The sequence below is a fragment of the Alnus glutinosa genome, chromosome 11 (genome assembly GCF_958979055.1).
Source record: "Alnus glutinosa chromosome 11, dhAlnGlut1.1, whole genome shotgun sequence".
Classification (NCBI taxonomy): domain Eukaryota; kingdom Viridiplantae; phylum Streptophyta; class Magnoliopsida; order Fagales; family Betulaceae; genus Alnus; species Alnus glutinosa.
The window spans coordinates 13194488-13209419 of NC_084896.1; the positions used below are offsets into that span (position 1 = coordinate 13194488).

General features: G+C 40.3%; 1 long non-coding RNA gene across 1 annotated transcript; it reads right to left on the minus strand.

The window, feature by feature from the left end:
• Nucleotides 1–7701: 7701 nt before the first annotated feature.
• Nucleotides 7702–10763, minus strand: LOC133882653 (uncharacterized). Its single transcript, XR_009902702.1, has 4 exons — nucleotides 10228–10763; nucleotides 9560–9590; nucleotides 8397–8619; nucleotides 7702–8276 (listed from the first exon to the last, which is right to left on the minus strand). It is a non-coding gene; the product is annotated as an uncharacterized LOC133882653 (long non-coding RNA).
• Nucleotides 10764–14932: the final 4169 nt, after the last annotated feature.

The following is a 14932-nucleotide window of genomic DNA, read 5'->3' on the forward strand; positions in this document are numbered from 1 at the left end:
TTCTTGCAATCCTCATAAAAAACAAATGGGGCCTCTTTCACCAACAACACTTGCACAAGGGCCTGACGATCTTGCTGAAATCCTGGATGAATCGCCGATAGAATCCTGCATGGCCCAGAAAAGAGCGAACCTCTTTCACCGTACGTGGGGGTGGAAGGTTGGATATCAGATCCACCTTTGCCTTGTCAACCTTTATCCCCCGATGAGAAATAACGTGCCCAAGTACAATCCCTTGCTTCACCATAAAATGGCATTTCTCCCAGTTGAGCACCATGTTCTTTTCTTTGAACCTCTCTAAGACTAGAGTGAGGTGGTGCAAACCCTCCTCAAATGTTGAACCGAAGACCGAGAAGTCGTCCATGAATATCTCTAGGAAGCGCTCCACCATGTTAGAAAAAATGCTGATCATGCACCGCTGAAAAGTAGCGGGTGCATTGCATAACCCAAAGGGCATGCGTCGGTAGGCGAACGTCCCAAACGGACAAGTGAAGGTCATCTTCTCCTGATCTTTGGGGTCCACAGGGACCTGGTTATATCCAGAATAACCATCCAAAAAATAGTAGTACTCATGCCCTGCCAAGCACTCCACCATCTGATCAATGAAAGGAAGAGGAAAGTGATCCTTCCTGGTGGTGGTGTTCAACTTGCGGTAGTCGATGCAGACTCTCCATCCTGACTGAACTCGGGTCGGTACCAACTCGCCCTCCTTGTTCTGCACTACCGTCACTCCAGCTCGCTTGGGCACGACATGAATTGGGCTCACCCATCTGCTGTCAGAAATTGGATAGATGATACTAGCATCCAATAACTTTATCACTTCTCCTCTCACCACTTCTTGCATGGCTAGGTTGAGCCTTCTTTGTGGCTCCCTCAATGGTTTGTCGTCTTCCTCCAAGTGTATCCTGTGCATCACCACCGAGGGGCTGATTCCCTTAATGTCGTCAATGGTCCAGCCTATAGCTTCCTTGTGCTCTCTCAAGACATCTAACAACTTCTCCTCCTGAGCAGCAAGTAAATCTGAAGCTATGATCACAGGCAAAGTCTCTGTTGGACCTAGGAACTTATACTTGAGATTGTCTGGTAAGGGCTTAAGTTCCTTCTTTGGAGGCTCAGGTACTGCTGCCTCCTCTTTCTCATTGCTCTCCAAAGGTGCAAACTCTAAAATGGCATTGGCTTGCTCAAGTAACATGTCCAAGTCCAAATCCTCTCTGAAATGAGCAAAGCATGCCTCCAGGGGGTCTTCAGTGCTTGATTCTTCAATAACTTCCTCTGTGATCTCCTCAATCAAGCAGGCACTTCCGATCTCATCACATTCCCTCGGCTTCTTGCTGATGTAAAAGATGTTCAGCTCCACTGTCATATTGCCGAAGGAGATCTTCATTACCCCCGTCCTACAATTGATTAGGGTGTTAGCCGTAGCTAAGAATGGTTGCCCGAGGATCACCGGTATTTGAACTCCAACGTTCTATACCGGCTCTGTATCTAGCACTATAAAATCCACGGGGAAATAAAACTTGTCGACCTTGATCAAAACATCCTCCACAATTCCCCGTGGTATCTTAACTGACCTGTCAGCCAACTGCAGTTTCATGGTGGTGGGCTTCAATTCTCCTAACCCTAATTGCAGGTAAACCGAAAAGGGTAGGAGATTGACACTAGCTCCAAGATCAAGCAGAGCCTTCTCAATGTGGCTGACTCCTATCATGCAGAGATAGTAGGACACCCAAGGTCCTTGTACTTGATAGGTAGCTTGCATTGGAGGATTGAGCTGACTTGCTCTGTCAAACAAACCTTCTTTGGGACATTGGTTTTCCTCTTGACAGTGATCAAGTCCTTCAAGAACTTGGCATAAGACGGCACCTACTGGATGTCATCTAAAAACGGGATGTTGATCTGCACTTGCTTGAATACCTCCAGAATGTCCTCAAACTTTCCTCCTTTCTAGGGCACTAGCAATCTGTCAGGGTATGGCGCCCTAGGTACAAAAGACCTAGGAGGAATCTCAATAGTGGGAGTGGCTGTAGATGGCTCAGCATCTTTCTCCTCTGTGCTCCCGCTTCCTTGTCCTTCTTGTGCAGCAGGGTTCTCTTCAGGAAGAACCACTTGGTTATCCACTTGTCTCCCTGACCTAAATGTGACAACGGCTTGCACATGCTCCTGCCCATGCATTGCATTTGATGAACTTCCCTTATGGAACTGCAACTTGGGATTCGGTACAGGCTGACTAGGGAGCTTTCCCTTCTCTCTCTCCCCCAGGAGACTAGCAATTTGCCCAATCTGGGTCTCCATCTTGGCAATAGCTTGAGTGTTTACCATGGTGGCATTCTTCACATCATTGATGGATTGGCCTGTAAGCTGCATAAAGGCCTTGAGAGTGTCTTCCAGAGTGGATTGTGAAGAAGAGGCAAGGGCTTGAGTAGGGGCTTGATATGATGGTGCTGGCTGGGTAGGAAGACTTTGATGGTGAACCGGTTGATGAAATCCAGGGGGGTATTGAGTATGGGGTTGGTGAGGAACCCCCCCTTGAGTCATCGGTTGGTTCTGCTTCCAAGAAAAATTAGGATGGTTTCGCCACCCTGGATTGTAGGTCTCGAAAAAGGGTCCATTGGATTGCTTCCTAAAGTCGTTGAAAGCGTTCACTTGCTCCATTGGTGACTCGACAAAAGCCGGCAAGGATGGGCAAGTCTGTGCTAAGTGCATGGGACTAGCACAGATGGAACAACAATCAACGTGGAAAGGGTTCGCAGCATTGATGGACTTGCTCACGACGAGAGCTTCGACCTTCTTTGTGAGAGCATCTATCTTCATCTTCAACTCAACATCTTCTTTCACCTCATATATGCCTCCCTTCTTTTGGATGCGAGCAGCTTTATCTCGACAGCTTGAAAAATCTCACTGTTGGGAATTGTCGGACAACTGATCTAAGGTCCTATACGCCTCCTCTCCCGTCAAACTCAGAAATGCGCCTCAATTCATTGACTTGATCATGCTATGGTTGGATTGAGTCAATCCTTGGTAGAAGAATTGCACGAGTCTCCACTTCTCATATCCATGTGGAGGGCACTTAATCAACATATCTTGAAATCTCTCCCAGCTCTCAGAAAATTTCTCATCCTCCTCTTGAGTAAATGAACTTATTTCCTTCCTACACTTATTGACCATGGACATGGGGAAGAATTTGTTGTAGAACTTGTTCAGCAAGTTCTCCCAAGAAGTGATGGAACCAGGCATGTTTGAATCCAACCATGCCTTGGCTCTATTATGGAGTGAGAAAGGGAATAGCCTAAGATGCACAGACTCTTCAGAAAAATTTTGAAATTTGAAGGTGGCACAGATGTCTTTGAATTTCTTCACATGGCTATAAGGATTTTCGAGGTCCAAGCCACGGAATGCGGGTAGGAGTTGGATGACATGAGGTTTGAAGTCAAAGTGTGTGGCATTGGTTGGGGGTAACACTATACACGAAGGAGAATTAGTCACAACGGGTGCAAACAAATCCCTAAGTGACCTAGTATGATCAACATTTTCTCCCCTATGCCACTCATTCTCTCCCCCATTCATGTTATCTCCCATTTCAACAGAATTTCTAAGCCTTCTCCTAAGAGTTCTCTCAATTTCAGGGTCTAAAGTTGTCAAGTCTAGATTCAAGGATCTTCTACCAAGCATACACCAACATACAAACAATTATTTATCCAAAAAGACAACAGACTAAAGAAAAGAATTTGCAAATGGGGAACAAAATTTTCCAAGGTACAATCTAGGTTAGTTCCCAGGTAGGTGAGGGGGGTCACATGGACCTCTTAAGTCCCAAGACCTTTCCTTGCCAGAATTCACCTTAGCATTGCCCTTTAGATAGCTTAGTAATCCCACACTAGCAAAATTATATTATTTTTTTTTTAAGATTAAAAGAAAAATAGCACAAACAAACTAAGAAAAATAAAGAGTAACACAAATACATATATTGACACAAAGGTAGCAAAAAGGGCAAAAATTAAAACTTACAAGATTGGACCAAAAAAATGTTTTGGCAAAAATTTCTGCTACTGAACTTATCTAAGAGCTGCCTCCTGTGTTGAAGTCGATTGATCAGATGTTTTGGTCGATCGATCGATCGAATATCCGAAATATTGCAGAACCAGAACAGAAACTTTTTTTTTTTTTTTTCTTTTTTAGCACAAAACAAAAACTAATCGACAGTAATATGAAGCGTAAAACTACACAAAATTTTAATTAAACTAAAATAAACCAAAAGAAATCAAACAAACAGTAAAATAATGTAAAACAGAAACAAAGTATGAACAAAATAGACTAGAGAAAAAAAAAAGTACTGGAAAAGAAATACTTACCTGGTTTCGAGCTGCTGCTGTGTCCAGAAAGTTCGCTCGATCGAAGTTAAGTTCGATCGATCGACTTTACAGGGCACTCAAAAAGCTGCAGCAGCTGCAGAAACAGATCCGGGAGAAGCAAAAGAAAAACTTAGAACATAGAACAGAAGCTAAACAACAGAAAAATGAAACAAAAATCTATCTAACTAGTAGAAAAACAAAATCAATCAACCAAAAACCAATTTTTGAACCGATTTCCCTGGCAATGGCGCCAAAAACTTGTCGTGAGTTTAAAAGAGTACTCGCAAGCGCACGAATCGTTTGCAATATAGTGTGTGCAAGTACGAGGTCGAATCCACAGAGAAATGATCAAAAATCAATGTCTTGTTTAATCAACCTCATTCTAACCTAGTTCCAAGAGTTTGAGGGTTAAACATGCACAAAAAATGCTAAGTAAAGAGGAAGAAATGAAATATGTAAAAATGGACTAAGGCTAAGGAATTCACCAAACCAAATCCAACAACTCACATTCTTGGTTTCCACTTGAACACCCAAAGAACATTAATCTTAGGGTGTCATTCAAGTTTCTTAACCATAAACCTTAGAACCATTAAATGAATCCAACTCAAAAATAAATCACAAAGAGTACCCATTTGAAATCAAATCATACATTGTATCCATTCAAAGAATAAATCACAATGGATATCATCTTTCAAACCGATAAAACAATGTATCCATCGGTTGAAACACATCAAATGTCCTATTTCTACTACCAACCACAGTCATTGCAAAAGATAAAGCATTAAATGAATGGAACTTGAACAATATAATGATATAACATTAAATATCCAAGTAGTACTAAAAGAGTGTGAGTGTCATCAATGGAGAGGCTTCATCCTCAACCTTAGTTGAGAGTTCTAGCCTCCCATGACTAAGAACACCATAAAAACTTGAAGAACAAAAATTAAAATAGAAGAAAAGCTTTACAAGGACAAATGTCTAAAGAAAAGAGCTACTGAAATAAACTACAAAATGCACAAAATTAAATCTAGCTACTGTTCTGGGAATTCATCTCCAACAAGGAGGCATGGCTATGTCTTTATAGAAGGAAATTAGGGTTAGAAACCCATTTAAAATGACTCCTCTAACCCCCTCTAGGGTTCTTCTCTTGCTAAAGACAACCAAGGTCACGAAACTAGCGTGTTCTGCTGCGAAAATCAGAGGGAGAACTGCTTTTTGTCATGGAGAAGCTCCTGATTGGGCGTTCTGGCGTGCTTCTGCAACAGTCAGTTCTGGAAAAAATCAATCGATCGAATTAAATTCGATCGATCGATATCGGTCAAAATTTGATCGATCGACTTTTAAGTTCGATCGATCGATCGACTCTCCCAGACTTCTGAATTTTCAAGCATTTCCTCATTAAATTTGTCATTCCTCTCTTATTGACCTACAAAACACAAAAACACAAAAACTAACCAAAACATCAGAAAACAACAAGGCCAAAGGTCTAACTAATGTAAATCAAGGGGTCCAAATATACAATATTTGGCACTCATCATGAACCTTAAAGTTAACTACCAATTAGTTAATTTCACTGGGGCGTTACACTATTAGAGGACGGCCACATGGTGCAGGCTAGGTTTTTAACCCTAGCTTCCACCCAAAAAGGCGCATATGGCTAGGGCCTTGACCCTACCCATGTGCTCTCACGCTCCCTTGGGCCATCTAGGTTCTATCCAAAGTCCAGTCCCTTATCTCTTCTTCTAGATTTTGTCTCACACAAGCCCATTCCACTATCTCGCTATAGAGAAATGCTAGGGGTACTTACAAACCTTTACAAACAAAGGTTTACAAACTGACGTGGAATACATGTGACTTTTTTCAATTAAAAAACTTAAACACGTGTAAATTCCTCCTCTTGCTCTTTGTGTGGTACCTAAACCCATAGTGAACCCAAAGGATGAGGTTGCCGGCGACCATTGGTGACATTACTAGGCGACCCCGATGAGAGATTCGGCCAGAGATCCGGCCGGAAACCCATGCCAGTGTGTGTGGGTTTTCGGCCTGATCAGGTTTTCCTGCCAGAACAACCAAATTCGGTCGGGTCTCTTAAACTGATCCCTCGTCGAGGTCTCCCAGATTTGTGTTTCCTGCTGGACCAACCAAATCCGGCCAGATCTCTCAAACCCACACCGGTGTGCGTGGGCCCGATATAGGTTTTCGGCTGGATCTTTAGCCGGATCTCTCATCGGGGTGGCCTTGATCTCCGGCCAGATCTCTTGTTGGGTTCACTGGTTGTAGGTTTAATTTACACGTGTTTAAGTTTTTAAATTGAAAAAAGCCACATGTATTCCACGTCAGTTTGTAAACCTTTGTTTGTAAAGGTTTGTAAGTACTATTAGTTTTATTGGCTTCATTCTGTTGACAAAATCACTATCATGTAATGTTATTGTCTTAAACAGGGATACCGTTTAGTTCAGAGTCTTTAGATATTCAGAGTTTATTTCTCTGATATGGAAAGGGCTTTATTATGACAAGTTTCGGTGTCACAAGCTTCAAAAAGACAATTTCAGAGTTCCGGGAAGATTCTACGAAGTTTCTAACTCAACAAAAGTTGGATCCCTTGTTTCCGTCTGGACGGCCCAATGATGCGTCTAGACGCCCTCCAATGTCTGGAAGATTCTGACAAGCTAAGTGTTGCATTCGTCCGAATGTCAGGGTAACACGTCCGGACGCTCTTCATTGTTCGAGAAGAATCCAGTTTTCCATTGTAGACATGGATCAGGAAAGACAGCTTGCAACCGTCCAGACACTAGGGAAACATCATCTGGAATCGGCCTTAATATGGAAACGCGTGAAGTGCGTTATGGAAAGGCGGTTGCAAAGTTCACTGTCTGGATGATCTATGCTTCTGTTCGAACGCTACCTAGAGAAATCCGAATCGGTGGCAATTTAGGTCTTCTAAGCCTATAAATTGATGTCTCTAAGCATGTATTATTTACAGAATTCGGTATTGAATTCTCTCCATAGCTTAGAGAGGGTGTTTAAGGAGATATTGTGAAGATCTACTAGCTCTCTAGCTGTTGCCGATTTGTGGTTACTTTGTTCGTGTGAAGTCTAGCTTAGAGAGGAGCCCTAAGCTGAAGGAATCCATTGAAGACCCCTTTAAGTAGGAAACTTGGTTAAGAGGTGTTCTTATGTGAACCCATGTGATCGAACTCCCTTGAACCCACAATCAAATTGAAACCTACCCAAGAAAGCCAAGAATCAAGACAAGAAGATCTAGACTCGTTGAAATCTTGTTTTAAGAACCTAGATTCGGTGAGAACGCCACAAAGGGTTTGCCTTTTGATAAGATCTTAGTTCAATCAAGAACAAGTAAAGAAAACGGAAAAGTTTTCTATGAAGAACAAAAACTCCATTCACATTCAACTTGTCTGGCAAATGCGGCTACAAGTCTTTTTAAAACCTCTCCATAAAACCCTAAACCTACTAAGGCCTACATCAATTAAAAGACATGCATCTTCAAGCCCAAAACATCTTAAACTACACTTCTATAACTAATAAAAGAAGTCCACTTAATGAAATAAATAGGCCCAAAAGCCTACAACCATAGAAACATAAAAATAGGCCCACACGCCTATGCTTAATGAAATAAAGAATCTGCACTAAACCACTAGGCTATGTCGCCCCCATCTATCGCTTGTATCACATGGATTAAAGGTGGTTCTTCTTCTTTCAAGTCCAACTTGAATGTTGAAGTCTTGCTCGATAAATTTGCAAACTCGGCCCAAGTGGATTGCACAAATCCTTGCATTGCTTCTTTAATCTTCTTCGCTCTTGACCTTGTGATTGGCCCATCTAGAACTTGCAAGGGATCTTTAAGATTCAGTCTACCATGGTGCCCACCATTCTCCCTCTCCTCAAAAGGATTTGACCTCGAATCGACACCTGCATCATAGGGAGGAAGATCATAAACATTGAAAGTAGCAGAGACATTATACTCACTAGAAAGATCCACTTTATAAGCATTATCATTAATTTTCTCAAGGATTTGGAAAGGTCCATCACCTAAAGGATGCAATTTAGTCCTTCTATGGGCTGGGAATCTTTCTTTGGGCATGTGAACCTAAACCCAATCTCCTGATTCAAAGATGACACGCATTCGCCCTTTATTGATTTGGGAATCAAACTTTTCATTCTTCTGCGCAATTTGAAGTCATACCCTCTCATGAATTGACTTCACCAATTCGGCCTTCTTGTGTCCATCCAAACTACTCCTGTAACACCCCGCCTTTTACAAAAATACGTAAGTGAAAATTTTTAAATTTCCACATGACATTACTATAACATCAGAGTTACAAATTGGTAGCAAAAAAATATAATTATCCAACAAATTTGGATTTAAATAACATGACAGAGCTTCTAATTGAAATACTTCTAGACATCTATTAAAAATACTTGGAACAAATACATGAAAACAGGTGTCAATAGTGAAAAAAGAATACATGAAAATTTTAGCAATCTTCTTAACATAAAAGGTTATAAACACGGTAGACTACAAACAAAATACAATATATGTGTCCTTAGCTTTAAAACCTCTTGAACTCTAATCTTCATTTATAAAACTTGCACCAATATACATATACATATATATAGAAACAAAAACACAAAATACCCTAAGTGAGTCAGCTGTTTCCAATAATAATATGAATGCTGATTTATTTAATACATGCAACAAAATGCAGATATGACTTTATAATCACGTGTATATGCAATATATGAACCATGGTAGCTAATCAGAGTCATAGATTGAATATATACATAACCATAAAACAGTAATATAACAATTTTATATGCAAGGTTTAATTATCATCTTTTGCACTCCTTTCGTGATGGAACCTACGGTTTGTCTTAGAGTGTTGTGGGAACCTACGATCCTGAGAACCTACGGTCTTCTCACTTAAAGCTCAATTATATGTTGCTGAAAACCTAAGGTTCCAGCTGACCAAAAACCTACGGTTTTAATCGCTTATTTATTAACTTTTACGGGAACCTAAGGTCCCACTGGCAAGCCATTCACCCCCCGCTGCGTACCAGCTTTGTTATTTAACAATTTAATTAAAACAGAAAAATATGTAAATTCACATGCACAAACAAATAAATAAATAAGTATCCATAACATTATGGAAAAATCCACCAGCATCACCCTCGATAAGTATAAAGATACTTACATCTCTTTGGTCCAGTTCCTTAGCTCATCATCTGCAATAAATATATATATGTACATAGAATATTATTATTCTTATCACTTACAAAAGTTATTCTTAAATTAAACATATTTAACATATTTCAACCTTACATATTAATTCCTAGTCACAGCTAACTATATATATATATATAAAAATCATTTGAAAATCCAACTTCACTGTCAGGACAAATAAAACCTTTCATACTATTTTCACCAAATAATTCCAAACCTAAACCAGCAAATTCACGGCCAACACCATTCAAAATAATCCCAACACAGCCAACACAGAAACTTGACCCATGGCCATCACCTGCAAAAACACATGAAAATCTACTAAAAAACCAACCCAACTCACTCGACTATTCTAGCCCTCAACAACAGGGTTTTATAATCAAAGCCCAAAACACATCATCTAACAATTCACGAACTCATACACCCAACGCTGAACAATACTCGGTCAAACAGAGAGGATAAACAACAAGGACCCAAAACATGGCTTGACTAAAACACACACAATCTGAATAGAGACCCACACGCATGGCCGAAACACCAAAATACCCAGTTAATCAAATACAAATCCATCCAAAATATCCACAACTGGAAACAGGGGAAAATCAAGAAATTAAACCCATAAAAATTACAAGAGATTACCCAAAGAGTTTCTGAGAAACCCATCAGAAATCATCTCGGATTTCACCGGAAAATGGACTCGGATCGCCGGAAATCGTGTCCCATGTTCCACCGAAGTCGACCCACTAGAAATCGGCTGGAAATTGCCACTGGGACCGGCCAGAATCGCGCCTCTGGGTCTCGTCGGAGGGTCGAGTCTCCTTGGTTTCGGATCCTCCTGGGTCCGACGGTTCTCTGGTTCCACCGAAAAAATGGCCTCCGATCAAGTCTTCTCCGGGCTTCTCCCGGTTTCACTCTCAGTTCCGGTTTCTCTCTCTCTCTCTCATGATTGGCACCTCTTCTCTCTCTCTCTCTCTCTCTCACTCTCTCCCTCTCGGGCTATCTCTCTCTCTCTCTCTCTCGGGTCTCTCGGTTCTCCCTCTATTTTTTTCTCCTCTAATCTCAGACTCTCACTCTCCCTTTATTGTTGGATGGAAGAAGAAAGAAGAATGAATAAAGAAGAAAGAACAAATAATTAAGGGAAGAAGAAAGAAACTCAGAAACTTTAAGTGAGGGATGCGAATTCTGTCGAAGGAAAGAGGTTTAATTTATAGAAAATAATAAATTATAGTTAGTTTTTACCTCTATTAAATTAATCTGAGTTAAAAAGTAAAATATCGGATTAATTCATAGTTAAATTTTACCTTAGTTAGATTAACTTGAGATAATCTTTAAAAATATCTAGTTAACTCATGGTTAACTCTTATCTAATTAGATTAACCAGAGATACTTTTTAATAAAATCTAGTTATTATTAATTATAAGTATTTTTATATTAGGTCATTCTCATTTAATAACTAACTCACTAGGGTATAATTTAAACCTGTTTTGAGCCCAGTTCGTTTCATAATTAATGTTAATTTTTGAATAACATTATTACACTGAATAATATTAGGCCAAAATAATATTATGTACAATAAATATTTTACAATAATATTATATATTATTCCACAAAATATTCTCATATAATAATATTAGAAATATTATTGTCCCAAGTAATTCACTAGATTTTTAGGTTTGTCTAATTATCAATTAAGAACAGGGGGCGCATAGAAATGCAATTATCAGAGTAATGTCAATCGAGTGACATAAAGTGGTTATCGATTGACAAGTCGATCGAGTGACAAGTATTATCGATCGAGCGATTTGTCGAGCAATAAGTCGATTGATCGGCAGAAGTGGTCGATCGAGTGATTAAAAGCGTAGATTGATCACCACAGGTCTTAAATTCTATTTAAGGCGTTCTGTCTTAAAATCTGGGGTATTACAACTCCTTTCATCAATAGGTAAAGCATCAAATCTAAAGGAGTAAGTGGATTAAAACCATAAACAATTTCAAATGGAGAATAAGTAATAGTATGCACAGTCCTATTATATGCAAATTCTATAATTGGTACACAGTCCTCCCAAGTTTTTAAATTCTTTTGAATGGCAATGCGTAAGAGTTGAGTTAGAGTCATATTGACTACTTCAGTCTGTCCGTTAGTCTGTGGATGACAAGTAGTGGAAAATAAAAGTTTGGTACCTAATTTTCCCCACAAAACCTTACAAAAGTAGCTAAGGAATTTAATATCTCTATCAGAAACAATACTGCTAGGTACACCATGGAGTCGCACTATTTCCTTGAAAAACAAATCAGCTATATTGGTAGCATCATCTGTTTTATGGCATGGAATGAAATGTGTCATTTTACTAAATCTGTCTACTATCACAAAAATACAATCTCTACCTTTTTCTTTTTTTGTCCTAGGCAGGCCCAAAACAAAGTCCATAGATATGTCTACCCATGGCTCACTAGGAACGGATAAGGCTGTATACAACTCGTTTGGTAAAATCTTAGATTTGGCCTAGCAACATGTAATGCACCTACCATATATTCGAGTGACATCTCTTCTCATCCTAGGCCAAAAGAAATGTTCATGTAAATTTCTAAGGTTTTCCTCACACCAAAATGTCCCATTAATCCTCCACCATGTGCCTTACGCACCAATAATTCAAGCATTGAACAATTTGGCACACACAATTTGCTTTCTTTAAACAAATAAATATTATGCTTGTAAAACTTATCAAATGCCACTTTATCAAACGCTATATACACAACAGAATAATTAGCGTCATTGGCATACACGTCTTTCACATATTCAAACCCAAGCATTTTAGTACTCAGAGAAGTAAGAAGTACATACCTTCATGATAAAGCATCAGCAACAATGGTCTCCTTACCTTGCTTGTAACGGATGACATAGGGAAAGGTCTTGATGTATTCAATCCATCTAGCATGTCGCTTATTTAATTTACCTTGACTCTTGAGATGCTTTAATGATTCATGATTGGTGTGGATCACAAATTCCTTAGGCCAAGGGTAGTGCTACCACGTCTCTAGAGCGTGAACAAGAGCATAAAGTTCTTTGTCATAATTGGGGTAATTTAGGGCCGCCACACTTCTCTTCTTACTAAAGAAGGCTAAAAATAATTTATTGACTTCTAATTTAAACCACGTGTGTGTGTTTGTGTGCAAACAAATATCTTAAATGCGGAATTTAAATAAGACAAGATATTTGTTACGAAGTGGAAAGTCTGTGAAGAGAAAAACCACTCCGGGGCAGCCAAATCCAGGAAATCCACTATCCAAAAACAAAGCTAGTTACAAGACACTCGTACTCACATACCCTTATGCAGTAATCATACCTCTAACTTTGACGTGTAACCCAACACGAACGCTTCCCAACCAGATCTTTCACCTGAAGGGATTTTTAATAGATTCATTTACCTTAGGGCCGACGCTTAAAATAGACTTCACACGACCAACGAGCACACACCGGCAACGGCTTGAGAGCTAGCGGATCTTCGATTCTCCCTAAACACCCTCTCAAAGCACTATGGAATTCACTATCGAATTTTGTACAAAACACTAGCCTAGAGCCCCCTATTTATAGGCTTAAAGAGACCTTAAAAACTATTGAGATTTAGACTTTGGCTGACGAGCGTCCGAACGGAAGTTAGCCACATCCGGACGGTTTTCTGCCATATCCTTTCAGAAACAGCGTAATTTTATCTTTATCGGGTTCACGTCTGGACGGTCTGACCGAGCATCCAGACGGTCTTCGCTAAAGTCCTTTCCGCATTTGAACGAAACTCTGGAATATTCTGAAATACTGGACATCGTCCGAACGTGTTGCCACGTCGTTTGGACGGCTTGCAGAGACTTCCCAAACAGTGTCGACTTCTAAAATCCAACTCCTTGTTGAATACAGATTGACCTGACGTCCGGACGGTGTTGCTCTCACGTCCGGACGGCTTCATCGTTATCTGCTCGACACTGAGGAGCATTCAGACACCTTCAAAGACCCGTCCACACGGTTGCACAGGAACCGGTTGTTTTTGTCTTGGATTTTGCAAGGACTCTTCATGGACATCTTTAAGAAGCTTGTGATCAGTTATTGTCTTTGATTTGATCATTGTCTGAATACATAAAGATTCTGAATTGAAAACCGATCATCCTGTTAAAACGCAATCATTACATAAAGTGTTTTTGTTTTATCCAGAATGTAACCAATATAAAATACTAACAAACTCCCCCTTTTGCCATTCTAGGACAAAAACACTTGACCGGTTTGGAAACACATTCCCGATCTAAAAACCAAAAATACTCCCCCTTTTTGTCACACAATGACAAAGGGTAAACAAAGTATTAATTAATGAAAATTGACTTCTAAGTAAAAAGGCAAGTGTGTGCAATAGTGTACAACAAAAATAACAATGCGGAAAATAAAAGACAAAGATTTTTGTTGACGAAGTGGAAACTCAATTAAGAGAAAAACCACTTCGGGGTAGCCAAACCCAGGATATCCACTATTCAGAAGACAAAGCTAGATACAAAGCAGTAACACTCACATACGCTTGATGCAGTGGTCGTACCATGCTCTCTAACGTATAACCCAACACGAACGCTTCCCAACCAAGTCTCCTACCTGAAGGGGTCTTCAATGGAATCCTTTACCTTAGGGCCAACCCCTAAGATAGACTTCAGTTGTAGAGCAGCAACAACACACTTGCAATGGCTTCAGAAGAAACTTAATCAGCTCAACTATCTCTCAAAATAACTTCTCTGAGCACTTGAGGAATTCAATACCGAATTCTTGCACTTCTCAATGCCCAGGGGCCTCTATTTATAGGCTGAGGTACAGAATGGGTGATTGCAGTAATATATGCGGGTGCCGTCCGGAATGACAACTGTGCGACAAATTTTTCCAAAAATTTCGCTGAGAAATCTTTTCTATTTAAGAGCCGCGTCCGGACGGTGAGACAACGTCGTCCGGATGGTCGCACGTCCGCTGCAAGTAATTTTCTTATAAGGCTTCGCGCGTCCGGACCATGTGGGATGAGCGTCCGGACGGCTGATCTTCAACACGCAATTTCCATATCTGTTATCCACGCTTCGGAATGGGAATCCACGTCGTCCGGATGGTTGAAGCAATCTTCCCTTAAATTGAACTTGGAAAGAATCTGAAGCTGATCGATCAATGAGAGGTGTTTGGACGGGTTGCTGAAACGTCCGGACGGATTCAAGTTGGAACAGTAGCTTCTAGAAACAGTGAAGGTCTAGACGGGAAAGCACGTCGTCCGGACAGATGATGCTTGGTCTGTCGAGTGTCTGGATGGTATGGCACGTCGTCTGGACGGATGGA